The sequence below is a fragment of the Vicia villosa genome, linkage group LG3 (assembly GCF_029867415.1).
Source record: "Vicia villosa cultivar HV-30 ecotype Madison, WI linkage group LG3, Vvil1.0, whole genome shotgun sequence".
Lineage (NCBI taxonomy): Eukaryota > Viridiplantae > Streptophyta > Magnoliopsida > Fabales > Fabaceae > Vicia > Vicia villosa.
This window is the reverse complement of record NC_081182.1, coordinates 130,678,797-130,694,575: the sequence shown is the minus strand read 5'-3', so window position 1 is coordinate 130,694,575 and position 15,779 is coordinate 130,678,797. Positions and strand designations below refer to the sequence as shown.

The 15,779-nt window shown below is 24.0% G+C and overlaps 1 long non-coding RNA gene across 1 annotated transcript; it reads right to left on the bottom strand.

Annotated features, from left to right (window-relative positions):
* Window positions 1-13,579: 13,579 nt before the first annotated feature.
* Window positions 13,580-14,031, bottom strand: LOC131656659 (uncharacterized). The gene is made up of 3 exons (XR_009300231.1): window positions 13,962-14,031; window positions 13,762-13,850; window positions 13,580-13,654 (listed from the first exon to the last, which is right to left on the bottom strand). It is a non-coding gene; the product is annotated as an uncharacterized LOC131656659 (long non-coding RNA).
* Between the last annotated feature and the right edge of the window lie 1,748 nt (window positions 14,032-15,779).

Here is a 15,779-nt window from a genome sequence, read left to right as displayed (position 1 = left end):
GTGGATTTCTTCTTTTCATAAGAAGGTGAATATTTGTAATTTTTATTTTTGGAATATTCGACCTCTTGATTGTTTTGTGAGGTAGGAGCTTTCCTCTTTGTATTGGGGTGGAGCATCCCTTTTGCTCCCTTTAATACCAATTGCTTATTTAAAAAATCAATTGCACACAACTTATCACATTTATATCATCACATTCCAACAAATCATCAAATACCCAAAATTGCAGCATAGAAGAACATGGATATCAAAGTATAGAATCAAACCCACCATAACATACTATCATACAACCCTTTAGCATGAAAGAACCCCACCCTTACCTTGGCAAATATGGACTCTTTCACCATAGCTCTAAGCTTTTCTCCAAAATAAATCCTTCAAACATAATTTGGAGACACACCTAAAAACCAGTTCGGAAATCGGCTTATCAGACAAACTTAAAACCCTCAAAATCAAAATCGCTCCGGTCAGAACTTACCTCTATGAGTCAGGAACGTTGTGTCAAAACCACGCGACGATCCAACGGTTGGATTGAGAGATACATCCGTTTTGCTAAGGTGACTCTTTGTTGAAACATAGCTGCGAAAAATGGGGTTTCCTCTAGCTTTTCTCTTCCACCATTATTCTCTCTCTTTTGCCTCTTTTCTCTTCTTTCTATCTTTTCTCCCAAATGAAAAATAGTAACCTCTAAAACCCTAACTTTCTCTTACTGTCTCACTTATGTTAATTGGGCTTAACCTGCCAATCCATCCATTATGTTTCTATCACTTAGGCCCATTTAGTTATATCTCTCTAATAACTCAATTAAGTCAAACAACACAAACACACACATAATTAAATACTTAAATAATTATTATTTCACATAATAACTAAATAAATAAATAAATAAATAATTATTAAAAACACCAAATAATATAATTACTAATATAATTAATAAAAATATTAATTAAAATCGGGATGTTACAGAAAGCTCACCAAAGTTAGACGTGGTAAGTTGCAAAAAATCTGATAATAGAAATGTTTCAGATTCATCTCAGTTTTAGGGCGAGAAAGCGTGAGTTCAACAGTTTTTGCAAGGAGGTCGGAATAGTTATTATCATTGTATGGCGAAGATTAAAGCTGTGATACGTAGTTCATGGTGATATTGGTATTTTATCCATTCCAAAGGAGATCGAACAACACTTTGTGTAGTTTTTCAAATCTTTTTTCTGCTCAGAGATTAATTACTTGAAAAACAGCACTCCATGAAGTTGATGGCATTGCAGGGATTGTCAGTTCCAGGTAATTTGATAAATTTATTTAAATTGAGTATTTTAGATTACTATGCATTGGCTTGCTTCCCTTTTAATTGTCGTTGTACTTGTAGTTCTCTGTATATAATTTATTTTACCAAATAGGTGTTGCTAATCCATTTGGTTTTTCGAGCCTATTTGTTTCAGCTTTAAAAAAGTAGATTTTTTCTTTTGTATTTTTTAAATTAGAATTTTTCAAAATATTACAAGTTTTTTTTATATTCGTTTTTTCTAAAATAAAACACAAATTTTGACATCCTAGAACATAAACATAGATTATTGAAGACCAAAACTTTGTCAAAATTTCAATATTTTAAAAAATTTGTATTTCAAAAATGATTTTTTATGAAAATCTATTTGAAATAGCTTCAAAATTAAGTGATTTTTTGAAATTTTGATATCCAAATTTTTTACCCATAAATAGATGAAATATTTAAAATTACATTTTAAGAATAACTATTCAAACAAAATTTTTATTTGAAGCTTTTATAAAAAGTTTCTTTGTAATTTTTTTTTTCACAAAATTTTGTAACACTATAAAAATCATTTTTCAAAAGAGCCAAAACAAACGGACCCCTGATTCTTCAACATTATGATTAAAATATCCAACACAATGTAGTGTTTTTGAAACTGTAATTTTGTAAAAAAAATGAGTTTATTTGACTCTATTATTTGACATATAGTAACTACTCGGTAGTTGTTTAGATTCATATGTACTAAGTGTATTTAGACACGTGTGTTCCTTTCTTCATGTCTACTTCTTTTCACATTCACCTCAAACATTGCTCAAAGAGTAATTTACTTGCACTTGATAAAAGACAATTACATAGTTTTGTTCAATTTAATCTTGATATATTTTTTCCATATAAAATGTGAAACTTTATATATGAGTATATCATTTGTTCCATTGATTTAGGTTGTGGAAGTAGAAAGAATAAAATATTTAACTCTAGTGCTATTGCTTCTCCAAGTTTGACAGGTACTAGTAGGAAACCCGTGCTATCGCACGGGTCTGGTTGATGTTTCACATTATATGTATCCAAATATCATTTGTAAAGTTCTTTTATATAAATCAACCATATATATTTAACCAAAATGCTAATAAATTTTAGTCAATGTTAATCCCAAAAACATAATAGTTAACAATGAAAGAGCTAATAATACATCAAATTTTTTTAGCTCTTTAAGTAAAAACAATAAACATATGGATTCATATTACACGTATCATTGACTATATTATTAAATATGACATCATATTTTCAGTTAGATAACATTAATATATTTATAACTTATAATCATTTATCAAAATTTAATTCATGTGTTTGGAATATCAAACATAATATAACTTATTTTGCAGTTCATAAATATTCACGTAATTTTAATCAATAACTGGTATTTCATAGATACATTCACATCTACCCGTCAATTAATTTATAACTTCAAATATATAAAACAATAACAAAAGAAATAATTAAAAGATAAACATTAAAATGATCCGCCAATCATTGGTATCTCATAGATACGTTCGCATCTACCCGTCATTTCAGATGAGTTAAGAAACCCCAATTGAATCCAAATGAGTTCATTCTAAAAATTTATTAAACCTATTTGAGATATTAGTCCATTTTCCCAAACTTAAAATGTATAACAACTTCCGTCAAATGCTTAAGAGTTTCTACATTTAATGTATATTATTATAATATAAAAAAATATAATTTTATAAGTCTAAAAAATATAATTTTAATTAAGAAATTAAACATAGTTAGAGAATAAAATTTATTAAACATATTTGAGATATTAGCTCATTTTTTTCAAACCTAATGTATGACATCTCCCGTCAAATATTAAAAGTTTCTACGTTTAATGTATACTTAAAATATTTAAAAATTAAACAAATAATAAAAATATGAATATGTTAATAGAGTAATTAGATCTTGAATATGTACAATTATAAAAAAATAGAAATTTAAAACCTATGTATGGTAAATAATATATATTTATTCTCATATATTTAAAATAATCACATTAAATTTTATCTTTTATTTTTTATGATTACCATTTATCATTAAATTTTCATGACTACCCATTAACATATTTTTAACATGATTACAGTTATGAAGTTAATTTGGAAAATTCTGAGAAGTTTTAGTTATTTCATAACTTTACAAAAATTACAAAATCTTAATTGATTTTGTTTTGTTTTATTAACCTTTCTATAAAAGTCTAAATAATTTCAAAATAAATTTTATCTCAAATAAGGATCTAAATAATTACAAAATAATTTTTATTTTATATTTTTATATTTTTATAATGAAAAACTAAATATTTAACTTTGGAATAAAAAAAATTATAAGTTGTAGTAAAAAGTTATAAATTGTTATATATGATTTACTACTTTCTTAAAAAAAACACTTCTGCAAAAAATAAATTATTAGATATGATTTGATAGGATTACAAAGCCTTATTTATTGGGAAGAAATTTTTTAAGGTTGATAAAAAAAATTTTATGGCATAATATTATGTATGATATGATTTTTCCCGTCCATAATAATTATTAAATAAATCCATAAAAATCATTTTTAATTATCATTTTTTTAAATTATTATTTCTATATCAATAAATTTTTCTCATTATCATTTTGTTTCTTGAATACCATTTAACTTATATTTTCATGAGTACCATTTATCATTTTTTTTATCATAATTACCATTATAAATGAAAGAATTGATAAGAAAAAATACCATAAAAATAAAGTAATTTTGTGTTTGTTATTTTTTTTAATATTCAACACTTGCACTTTGAAGAACAATTTTGCAAAAGCTTGTTGTTTTTTTAGTATTCAACACTTGCACTTTGAAGAACAATTTTGCAGAAGCACTCACACAGTTTCAGAGTTTTCATGAACAAATCAACAAATGTCAATCATCCCAAAAAATCAAAATCTTCTCAGAACCAAAGAAACTTTCGCAATCAAATTAAAAAATATCTTCAACTCATCTGATTTATATGGTTCAATAAAATTGAATTAAATTCAATAAATTTATTTTATAACTTTTAAATTATAGACCCGTATAATTTATAAAAACAAAAAAGGAATAGTCTAGTGATAAAAATATATGAGCCGTATGAATAAAAAATTAGGAACCCGTAAACATTACGATATACTTATTATAATTGTAAAACATATATATTCGATAGAAAATAGAAAATCAGTATCCACTTCACATTACTCGTTTTTTTTCTTAATTTTAGTAAATTATTGTTTTTTTTTTTAAATTTGATAAAAAAAGAAGGGCTATTTATTGGGAATATGATTTGATAAAAAAGAATAATGCTATTTTAATAGCGTTTAAATGTTATTAAAAGTAATTTAACCATTATTATATTAGTTATATTTTAGGGAAATCGAAAACCAATAACAAATTACCTTAAATTTTATTAACAAAAAATCAATAATGCATTACCTTACATTTTTACAAATAAAAAAAACAATGTATACAGATCTATGTTATAAGCAAGGCTCCAACAATTAGACCAACTACATATACCCATGACTATACACCATGTACCTGCTTACACCATGTACCTGCAAAGCATGAACTAACATCAACACCATGAACCAACATCAACATCAGTACACATAAAACAAAATAATTTGTTATTTAATCCATAAATATTCAAGAAATCACAGAAACATCATTGATAAATATCATTGATATAAGTAGAATTAACAGACCAATTGAATATTTAATAACAATCACAAATCCCACAATTTACAGAGTTGAGTTTTCATCACATACATGTTCTACATCATGAATTCCATTCAATAAAACCCTAACTCATTTCAAATTCCGAATCCATAACAGGTTGAGTGGGTGGAATATCCATAACAGGTTGAGTGGGTGGAATTTCTTCAGGAATATGGACAGGCTCTATAGTGAACAATCAAAAACAAAATTTAAAATTCAAACCATCAAATCTATGTTATAAAAACTGTAACTCAAACACCGACAATTCTAACATCTCACCATCACCTACATCAAGCCGATGAAGACGAAACACCAGCAATAACGCCGACAGTTCGCGTTTTGGATTTCACGATTAAACACAGATAATGCATTAAACACAAATAACCAAACCAAACCAATAGAACAACAAACAAATATGTGAATATGAGAACATAAAACATAAAATATGTGAATATGAGAACATAAAAAGTAGATGGTAGGTTGAGAATAATGGAAGATCAACCTACTAAAACTTGGTAGACTTTGAAATTTAGGGTTTCATATGTATGAGAAATATGGTTTAGCCAAAATTCAGTATTTGTAACAGTAATTTAACAAAACCTCTTCAATGATTTTGCTCTTGGAAAATGATGTTTTGGCTTGGCAAACCTGAAAGTGGGAGAATTCATCCAATTTCGGCTGGCTGCTCATATTCCGCCGCCAGCATTAATCGTGTATCATTATTTAGCGTGTAATATATAATTAGGATTTATTGGGACAAATTTTGTAGAATTAAAATTAAAATAATATAATATTTATCTATTATAATATACAAATAATATAACTATATAATAAGAAAACCAAAAAAATTAAAATGAATATACCAATTAAAATGTGACACATTGTACATCATTAATTGTCAAATGAATATTGTTGAGGTATTCAACAAAATGACTAATTTACTCATGGAATATGAACGATTTTAGTTATTTAGTCAGAGAGTTTGAATTGTAATTATCAGGTACTTTACTTTTTATATATTACTAGATATATGGCCCGTGCGTTGCACGGGTTTAGCTAAAATATATTTTTAAAATATTTTATAAAATTTAAAATATCAATTTAAATAATATAAATATATATAAATAATTTTTTAAATGCGAAAGTGTGTTTATATTTAGTATTAATTTATTATAGAAAATAAATTTTTTATATCATTTATAAATATAAAAATTATATAAAATTTATAAATATAGGGATTTATTGATAAACGTTAAATATTATAATGTTTAATATACTGAGTTAAATTTTATTTTCAATTAGTAAAAGAGACATTTTTCAATTTTTTAAAATAAATAAAAAAAATTGAAGATAGTCTTTATATTATTCAATAAAATTTATATATTTTATTTTACTTTAATAGTACTATTAGATTATATTTTATTCATATATGATTGGATATTTTTATATTATTTATATTTATCTTTTGTTATAGATGCTTTGTAAATAACTACTCATTTATATTATAATAACTAGTAGATGACCCGTGCGTCCGCACGGGTATTGACCATTCTTAAGGTGAACAATGAATCACTATAGAAAAATTTAATTTTCTAATTGATGAATGATTTCATATAGTGATAACCCATAACTCAGCACATAGTAAGTAATAACAACTAATAGGAACTAAATCAAATTTTATTGATAGTAATAAACTATTATTGTGGTGATAGTGTATCATTTGAAAAATTATATCATGTTTCTCTTAATATTTTTTCAACTTATACTTTTCTTAATTATTTCATCTCAAAGACAATAAAATATTAAATTAAACATGATCACTTCAATAAAATAGGCATTGTGTTGATAGTGTCCAATGTAAAAGTTTATACCATGTTCTTCTTGATTTTTTCAACTTATACTTCTCTTAATTATTTTATCTTAAGACAATAAAATATTAAATTAAATACAGTTAGTTTAATAAAATAGGTAATGTGGCGATAGTGTCCCTTGAAAGTTTATATCATACTTCTCTTAATTATTTCATCTTAAGACAATAAAATGTGATCAATTTAATAAAATAAATATTAGTGATAGTGTCATGTATGAAGTACCTTGTAGCAAAGCAACCTTTCTTCCTTGTTTAATGTGAGAACACGATGGCTTGAGCAAAAGTGATATGTTGGCAATTAATACATTTTTTTACTTCGAATGCAGTGTATGACAAAAATCAGAATATGCAAAAGTGATATCTTTTGTTATAGATTCTTTGTAAATAACTACTCATTTATATTATAATAATTATTTATTACTCACTTATCCCATAATACATAATTTGTTAAGTTTAAAAACATACTCATTCGATTATATTTTCGGTAATAAGATAATTTTTTAAGTTTTAAGTATACTCAATCGATTATAATATATTAGTTGAATGTTTTTTTTAATAAGATAAATATTTCATTTAATTTTATTTTATTTACTATGATTTGATTTATTCTCAATTAAAAAAAAAACTATCCAACTTTTTGTATTTGTTAATAGATAATATTATTAGTGATATTGTAATATTATTATTTTTATTTTTAACTATAAGCAATTAATTTGTATTTAATAGAATTTTTATGCGCATAGTTAGAAATTTCAAGCAATAATTTAAATGTCAAATCAAATGAGGGTAACAAATAAATTTTATATTATACGAAATTGAAATAAGAAAATTATTAATTTATTAAAATTAAAAAAATAAATAAATTTATAATGATGTAACTGTAAGTAATTGTATAAGATTATGGATTGTAATTTATTATTTTATTTGGATAAACAAATGAGATATTCATTCATTTTAAAATTTTAGAGATAAACTTTGAATATATGTCTAATTGTTTTTAATTTTTATATTGAAGGGTGCACAAAAGTAAACAATGGTTTTAAATAAATTATATTTTTTTAAATAAAAAATTAATATTATCTTTTATATGGTACAATATAATAATAAATTCGTTTACTTTAATTTGAGATTATATAATTTTATTATGAGAAATATTTTATTAGAGTCAGTCTGTTTGACCAAATCCAAAACACATCCACTTATAAGTAATCATAAAGTTTCCATAATTTTATATACATGTATAAATCAATACTACAAAAGCAATGATATACAAAATTTGATTAACAACGAAAAAATATAAATGTGTTTTTTTAACAATGACTAATCTCATGAATCATATATCCTCACACATTTAGTCAATTTTTCCAATTTAAAACTCTATCGTATAGTCAATTGTGGCTCAACCTCTTTTTTTATACAAAAATATGTAATTTCAACCGGGAAAAAAATAAATTCTAATAGTCTAAATTACTTGTAAGATGTAATTAAAATGATGAGTAAAAAAAGACAATAAATAAATTCTTAAAATTTCATATCTTTTTTTTTCCGGTTAATTATAGCAAATAGAAAGTAAACTAAAATAATATAGTAGCCAAAACCTCCATTAGAATTTATCAAATCCAAAAAATAATAAAATAGTAATGGTTCAAATCATATATATATATATATATATATATATATATATATATATATATATATATATATATATATATATATATATATATATATATATATATATATATATATATATATATATATATATATATATATATATATATATATATATATATATATATATATATATATATATATATATATATATATATATATATATATATATATATATATATATATGATATAATAAGATATGATATAATAAGAATGGATAATGGAAAAGACATGGAAAGAAAATCTTCAAAATTACATTCCTTTCCTGTTCTTCTGAAATAAACTCAAACAATATATTAGCAATTTTCAAATATATTTTTTTGATTACAAAAATCTTATATATAATTTTTTTATAAAATGAATAAATATATTAAAGATATTGAAAATAAAATGATAAAAAAATATTAAATAAACATGATTATTAATGATATATTAGTATAATTTAACTTAATAATTTCAAATTTAGTTGATGCAATTAAAATGGTTAGAGACAAACTTACCTCTAAGATGTCACACTTGTCATCGATTTCTTGAACACTAAAGATGCAATTGAAACAATAATATAAAGATAAGATCAAGTTACTTGAGTTAGTATTATACAATATTAACTAATGAATAGTCAAGATAATACGAAGATTAATAAAGATAAACAAAAATTACAATACAAAAATAAAATTGCTGCTACAAAGTTACTACTAAAAAGTGATTACAAATCAAAATCAAATATTAACTGATCAACAATTAAGATAATATGAAGATTAAGAAAGATAAACACAAATAATAATATAAATTTAAAAAGCGGCTAAAAAGTTGCAGTTTATAATTTATAAGGGATTACAAATCCAAATCACCATCTATATTCAATATTTAGTATATACACATAATTGAATGAATATTTCTTGAAAGAGACAATGTAGAGAATAAATCTAAAAAGAGAAATAGAAAAAAATTGAGATTGAAGGCCATTTTTATAAATGTATTTATAATGAATACATAGAATTCAATGAGAGGGTAAATGAAAAGTAAAAAAATTGTAACGTATCTTTTATGTATTCAATTAAAAAAGTTAATAAATTTTATTTTGGAATAAACTAGTAAAGGACCCGTGCGCCCGCACGGGTCACGTAAAGTCGGTATAAATATTAAATAAATATAATATGGTTATGGTTAAAAAATGTATTTTAATTTATACGAATTAACAGAAAAAAATCAATATTAATTGTCATATAAATATTAATTTAATTTATTATGTAATAGTTGTTAGGATATAGATAGATTGTTTAATTGCTATTAAACCAAATATATGGTGGAAAAAAAGGTTTGGCCCGTCGGGTATGCCAATAATTTTTATAATTGTTTATAATTTTAATTTTACAACTTCTATCAATAATATAAAATAAAATATATTATACAACAAAAAAATATATTGGTTTAATAATTTGATTAGATTTAATGTAAAATAAAAAAATATCCACCAAAAAAAGATGGATAACACAATTTGATTATGTTTGTTAAATTTGTGTAGTAATTTAGAAGTTATATGCTATAGTAATTCAGAATTCATTAATATATGATCTCTATACTTGTTCAATTTAAGTAAATATTTTGTCGGCCCGTCAAAATAATAGGTTAGGTCCGTCAGACATGCCTATAATTTTTAAATTTTCTGTATTGTAAATTTATTAATTCTATTGATAATATATAATTTTATCATATAATAGAAAATATATTTAAACACAGTTAAATTTTATAAGGAATCTCTGACAAATCTTAAACAAATAATCATTGTTGAAAAATTTAAAAGAAAAAGTTTTTATAAAATGCAATGTGATAAGTAAATTGTAAAAGATATCATATGAGTATAAAATTCATATGAATATAAAATTTATATATTATGAATTTATATATGCAAAAATATAGTATGAATTTATCCATCTTTTTTATAAATATTGAATACATAATAAAATAAATTAAATAAAAATAATAACAAATTTGAGTTTTTCATAAGAAAATGGTGTTATCCATCTTTTTTTTATCAATTTAATACATGCAAATTTCTCCAAATTAAGAATTTTTTATAATATTTAATATGTAATAAATATATAAAATAAATTTTATAAATATTCACCATTTACAATACTAATAAATTATTATTATTATTAATAATAATATTATTATTTTATTTTTTTATAGAAAGTATTTTTATTATTGTTGTTGTTATATTGTTATTATTATTATTATTACTATTATTATTATTATTATATAAAGATAAGAAGGTGGAGGAAATGAGAGTAAAGCGTGTTGTAAGTTTTTTTTCATATTCCAATGAAATAATTATATTGGCGGCTGCATTATTCCAATAAAATATTTAAAATAATTAGGCTGCTGTAATTTAATAAGTTTAGGGGTGTAATTACTCTCAGGGCTATGTAAAACCATTTTAAATATATTGTGATTAGGGTAATTAAGGAACAAAAAGAGATAAAATTTTGGATTTTTTGAATGATAAGAAAAAAAACACAAACCCTTTAAGTTTTTATTCTAAGTTTGAATCTAATCATAAAAAATGATCTCAAAGTAAAAAAAAACAAAATAAAAACTGAATAACTGTTCTAAGCTTGCAAATTTATTTTTTATTATATTATAAAAAATTAAAATAAAGTCATAGTACAAATTTAAATTATAAAATTAAAATTGCATTCTTTAATATCAAAAGTTATTTCAATTTATTACAAATCTAAAATTACATAACTATAAAACATATTGATAATACATTTATTATAATTAATTAAATTTAAAGATTAAAAAATAATTGGAAAAGAAGATAGAAAATTGATTAAGGAAGATCCAGGTATAATTTCCAAAATATTGTTAATTTAATAAAATTGATTCATTTAATAATAATTGGTAATTTTAATTGATTTAATATTTTATAGATTTAATGGCATCATCAATTATAATGATAAATTTTTAATAAATTTTAAAAATTAGCCCAAAAAATGTTAACTTAGAATGTGACATTCTAATATAATGAATTGTCTAAAAAAACATTCTAAGATAACGAATTAGTCTAATATGTAGGGTATAATATTTATTATTCTAAAATTTACTTAGCAATTTAGTATGAAATTATAATTAAGGACGTTATACCAAAGCCATTATAATTAAGGGCCTAATAAAACTTAGTTAACAATTTAGTATGAAATTACAATTAAGGGCGTTATTATACCCTAATTAAGAGCGTTACAATTAAGGGTGTTATACCAAAGTCATTACAATTAAGGGCTCTAATGTAGGGTATAATATTTATTATTTTGAAAATTGGTTAGCAATTTAGTATTAAATTACAATTAAGGGCATTATCATATCTTGTGCGAATATTGTATTGAATTTGACAATAATACTAATATGATTTTATAATTAGTAAATAAAAAATATACTGATAAATGGAATAAAAAAGATATGATAAAGATCTCATTCTATTTAATACAAAGTAAATATATCATTATTGGCCCCATATCACATTATTAATTTTGTTGATTACGTTAAATGTAAATGTAAGGATTGATTATTGTTGATTTTGAATATGGATGAAATACAGTATTAAAAAATAAAATAAAAAATTTATTTTTATTATTTTTATTGGAATACATGTATCAAAAAATGAACAAAATGTGGGACTTTACGTCTTCTAAGAAGAAATGTTTGGGAAAACCAATGGTCCATAATCATAGTAAAATATGTATTAACAATATCAATTATATAAATTTAATGTGATAAGTAGTATTAAATTAAAATTTGTATCAAATTAACTATACTATTGTGAATTTCAATTATATTAATTAAATGCAAATACAACTCGTTTAACATATGAAAAAAATGCAAATATATGAGAAAAAAAATACAATCTTTCTAATGTTTCATATACAACAAAAAAAAAACTAAAATTTAAATTGATAATTCAATTAATTACTTTAAAATATTTAATATATTTGAGGTTAAATATTTTGGAAAAAATATTTTTATGGATCCTTTAAATAAAATTATATGTTTATATTGTTTACTATAAAATAAATCTTCAATTCGTGCAATTGTCAAGGAAGAAATGACCATATGTAAAAACTAATTCAAAATGTAAAAAATCTCAAAAAAATCTAAAGAAGAAATGATCATATAACTGATTGTCAAAACTTTTACTAAGTTTTTCTGATGTGAAATGAACATCAATATGTCAAGTGCATAGACAAAAGCATGCATATATCAAAGTGATATAAACTCCATGAATATCCAACAAATCAACATTACTTTCAATTCTGTCAAAAAACTAAAGTATCTGCACAATGATTAGACTAACATAGATCAACCTGTATCCATAAATTATGAACCTATCTCAAAACATTTGCCAACTAAGTAGCCATTCATAAGATCACAATGCTAAGATGCCATAGAATTCAATTAAATGAGTAAATACTCCAACTCAAATCCAACAAACACAAAACTAAGTAACCGATCATAAGATCACAATGCTAAGATGCCAATGAGTAAATATTCCAACTCAAATCCAAAAAAACATAACACGCCGAACCTCTTTAGAGAGTATGAATAACCGAGTAAAAATATTGCTTATAATAAAATAGGAAGGATGATAAAGTTTGATATAGAATCCAAACATCAAGTCCATGATCTAGGATGCCAATGATTTTGTTGAGGAAGCAAGGGAACCTCCAGTCTGCCTTATAGTTGTGTTGCCACTCTTCAGATAATATGGCTGAGAAAGAGCATTTGATGTGATTAGGGTTATGTTAACTTGGTCATTATCTATCAAAAGACTCAAAATGAACCAAATCTGTTTTGCAAAGTGTTATGATAACTCACCCGTAATACTAAATTCTCTTCTCATGGAAATCTTTTGGTTTAAATTGGTTTTCTTCCAGTAATGAGTTCATATAAAACCACTCCAAAAGCTATTACAAAAATGCCATCATCCAGGATATCAAACCAGCCAATGATTTTGTTGAGGAAGCAAGGGAACCTCCAGTCTGCCTTATAGTTGTGTTGCCACTCTTCAGATAATATGGCTGAGAAAGAGCATTTGATGTGATTAGGGTTATGTTAACTTGGTCATTATCTATCAAAAGACTCAAAATGAACCAAATCTGTTTTGCAAAGTGTTATGATAACTCACCCGTAATACTAAATTCTCTTCTCATGGAAATCTTTTGGTTTAAATTGGTTTTCTTCCAGTAATGAGTTCAAATAAAACCACTCCAAAAGCTATTACAAAAATGCCATCATCCAGGATATTAAACCAATAAGAAATCAATAAATCCTCATTTTCAGTTAGCAAGTGAAAGATTTCTATGGCATGCCTCACTTAGTACCTACCTGCAGTGTGAGGCACATATGTAGCATTCTTGGACTATTGAACTCCGATGTAATCTCCAAGAGGCACATCATTAAGTTGGTATAACCAAATAACAAAATTAACAAAATTTTCAAATTAACCTAAACACAGTGTACACTTTCTAACCTAAACAAAAAAGCCTATTAATTTCTCAGATTCTCAGATTTAAAACATCTAATAACAACAGTACAAATAAACATAAATAATTGAAACTAATCTAGTGATTAATCCTTTTCAAATGATGCTAAAACAAACATAAAAATATGAAATTTAAACATATACATCAAGAAATCGAAATGGGGGAAAAGCTCAATAGAAGACCTGAACATCGTCGAAGCTTTATCTGTTGAAGAGCTTGACTTTGATTTGATTGAGATCAACTTCGATGGCGACGACAACGACGGTTTCAGCCAGGACCGTAAAAAATGATTAACATCAAGAAACTCAGAGACCTAAAACTCTTCGTGGAAGATGATTTTTTTAAAACAATTTCCGAATACTTCAAGCAAACCCATTGAGCGAAACAAAGTGATCTAAAAACCCTAAAAGAAACAATCAAAACATCAATACAAAGAGAGATGGAAGGAACCTATGCAAGGACCTGAAGGAAGAAGGAACAGAGGAAATTGTTGTTGCAGTTGGTGGAAGATGGAACGAAAAGGTGAAGAATGAGATCACTCATAACTTCTATTTGCTTAAATAAATGGGAAAATCTGGATGATTGAAGAGAAACTTAAAAGAGTTGTTTTTCGTTTTCCAATAACTTATTTTCTGCATTTTAGAAGATATGTTGGAAGTAGAATAGGTTTCAGAGATCACGTGGATAGTTTCCAAGGCAAAAAAGTAAAAGGAAATTGCACATTCCAATAAAAGATTCTAATTAATTAGGGTTAAAGGTAATTGAATGATTTTATTGTGGAATTACGTTTAGGGGTATGATAAACTCCCTTAAAATTGTTTTGATTATTGGCTCTATGGCTGCATGACCCAATGAAAATGCACCGATGCAATAAAAAAGCGTGTTCCAACAAAGAAGTTTTGCATTAAATTGGATGTTGGAATGTAATCATGATTAGAAAATTTATTTATTAATTAAAATATTAAGGGAGATGCAATTACATCTATGTCCCCGTTTATCACCCTCAAAATAGTGATTAAAGGGATAATTATAGAATTTCATATGTATTCTACTTTATTATATTAAAAGTAGATTAAAATGGGGAAGATGGAAAGTTTTTATTCTTACCGTTGAAATCCTCCATTAATTCTAATTGAACATAATAGCATTAAAAAAGTCAATAAAAAACATTTAATTGTTACATTTAAATTTATTCTTATTAAACTTTTCTTTATTAGTTTAAGAGTTAATAATATATATTGGCAATAAGAGTTACCAACCTAAAATTTATTGGTGTTTTAGTGTAACGTTATTAACGTTACGACTTCTTATTTTTTATAAAAAATATGATAAAATAATTTAACTATTTATTCCAAAATATTATAATACAAATAGTTAATTAATATTAAAATTTTTAAAAGATTGACACCTCAGCATTAGTGTTATATTAGAATGACACATCATTTTTAGGTCTAGGGTTGTTGCAAAAGTTGTCATCATGACAACCTTGCATTTAGATTAAGTAGATTACAATGATAAGTCAGTGGAGTTCTCATATGAAGAGTTAGTTAAATCTACTAACAGTTTTAGTGCAACAAATATAATTGGTTGAGGTGGCTTTGGATAAATATATATATTATGTCGTGATTTGAAACGAGGTTTGTCATATTTTTTAGTCTCT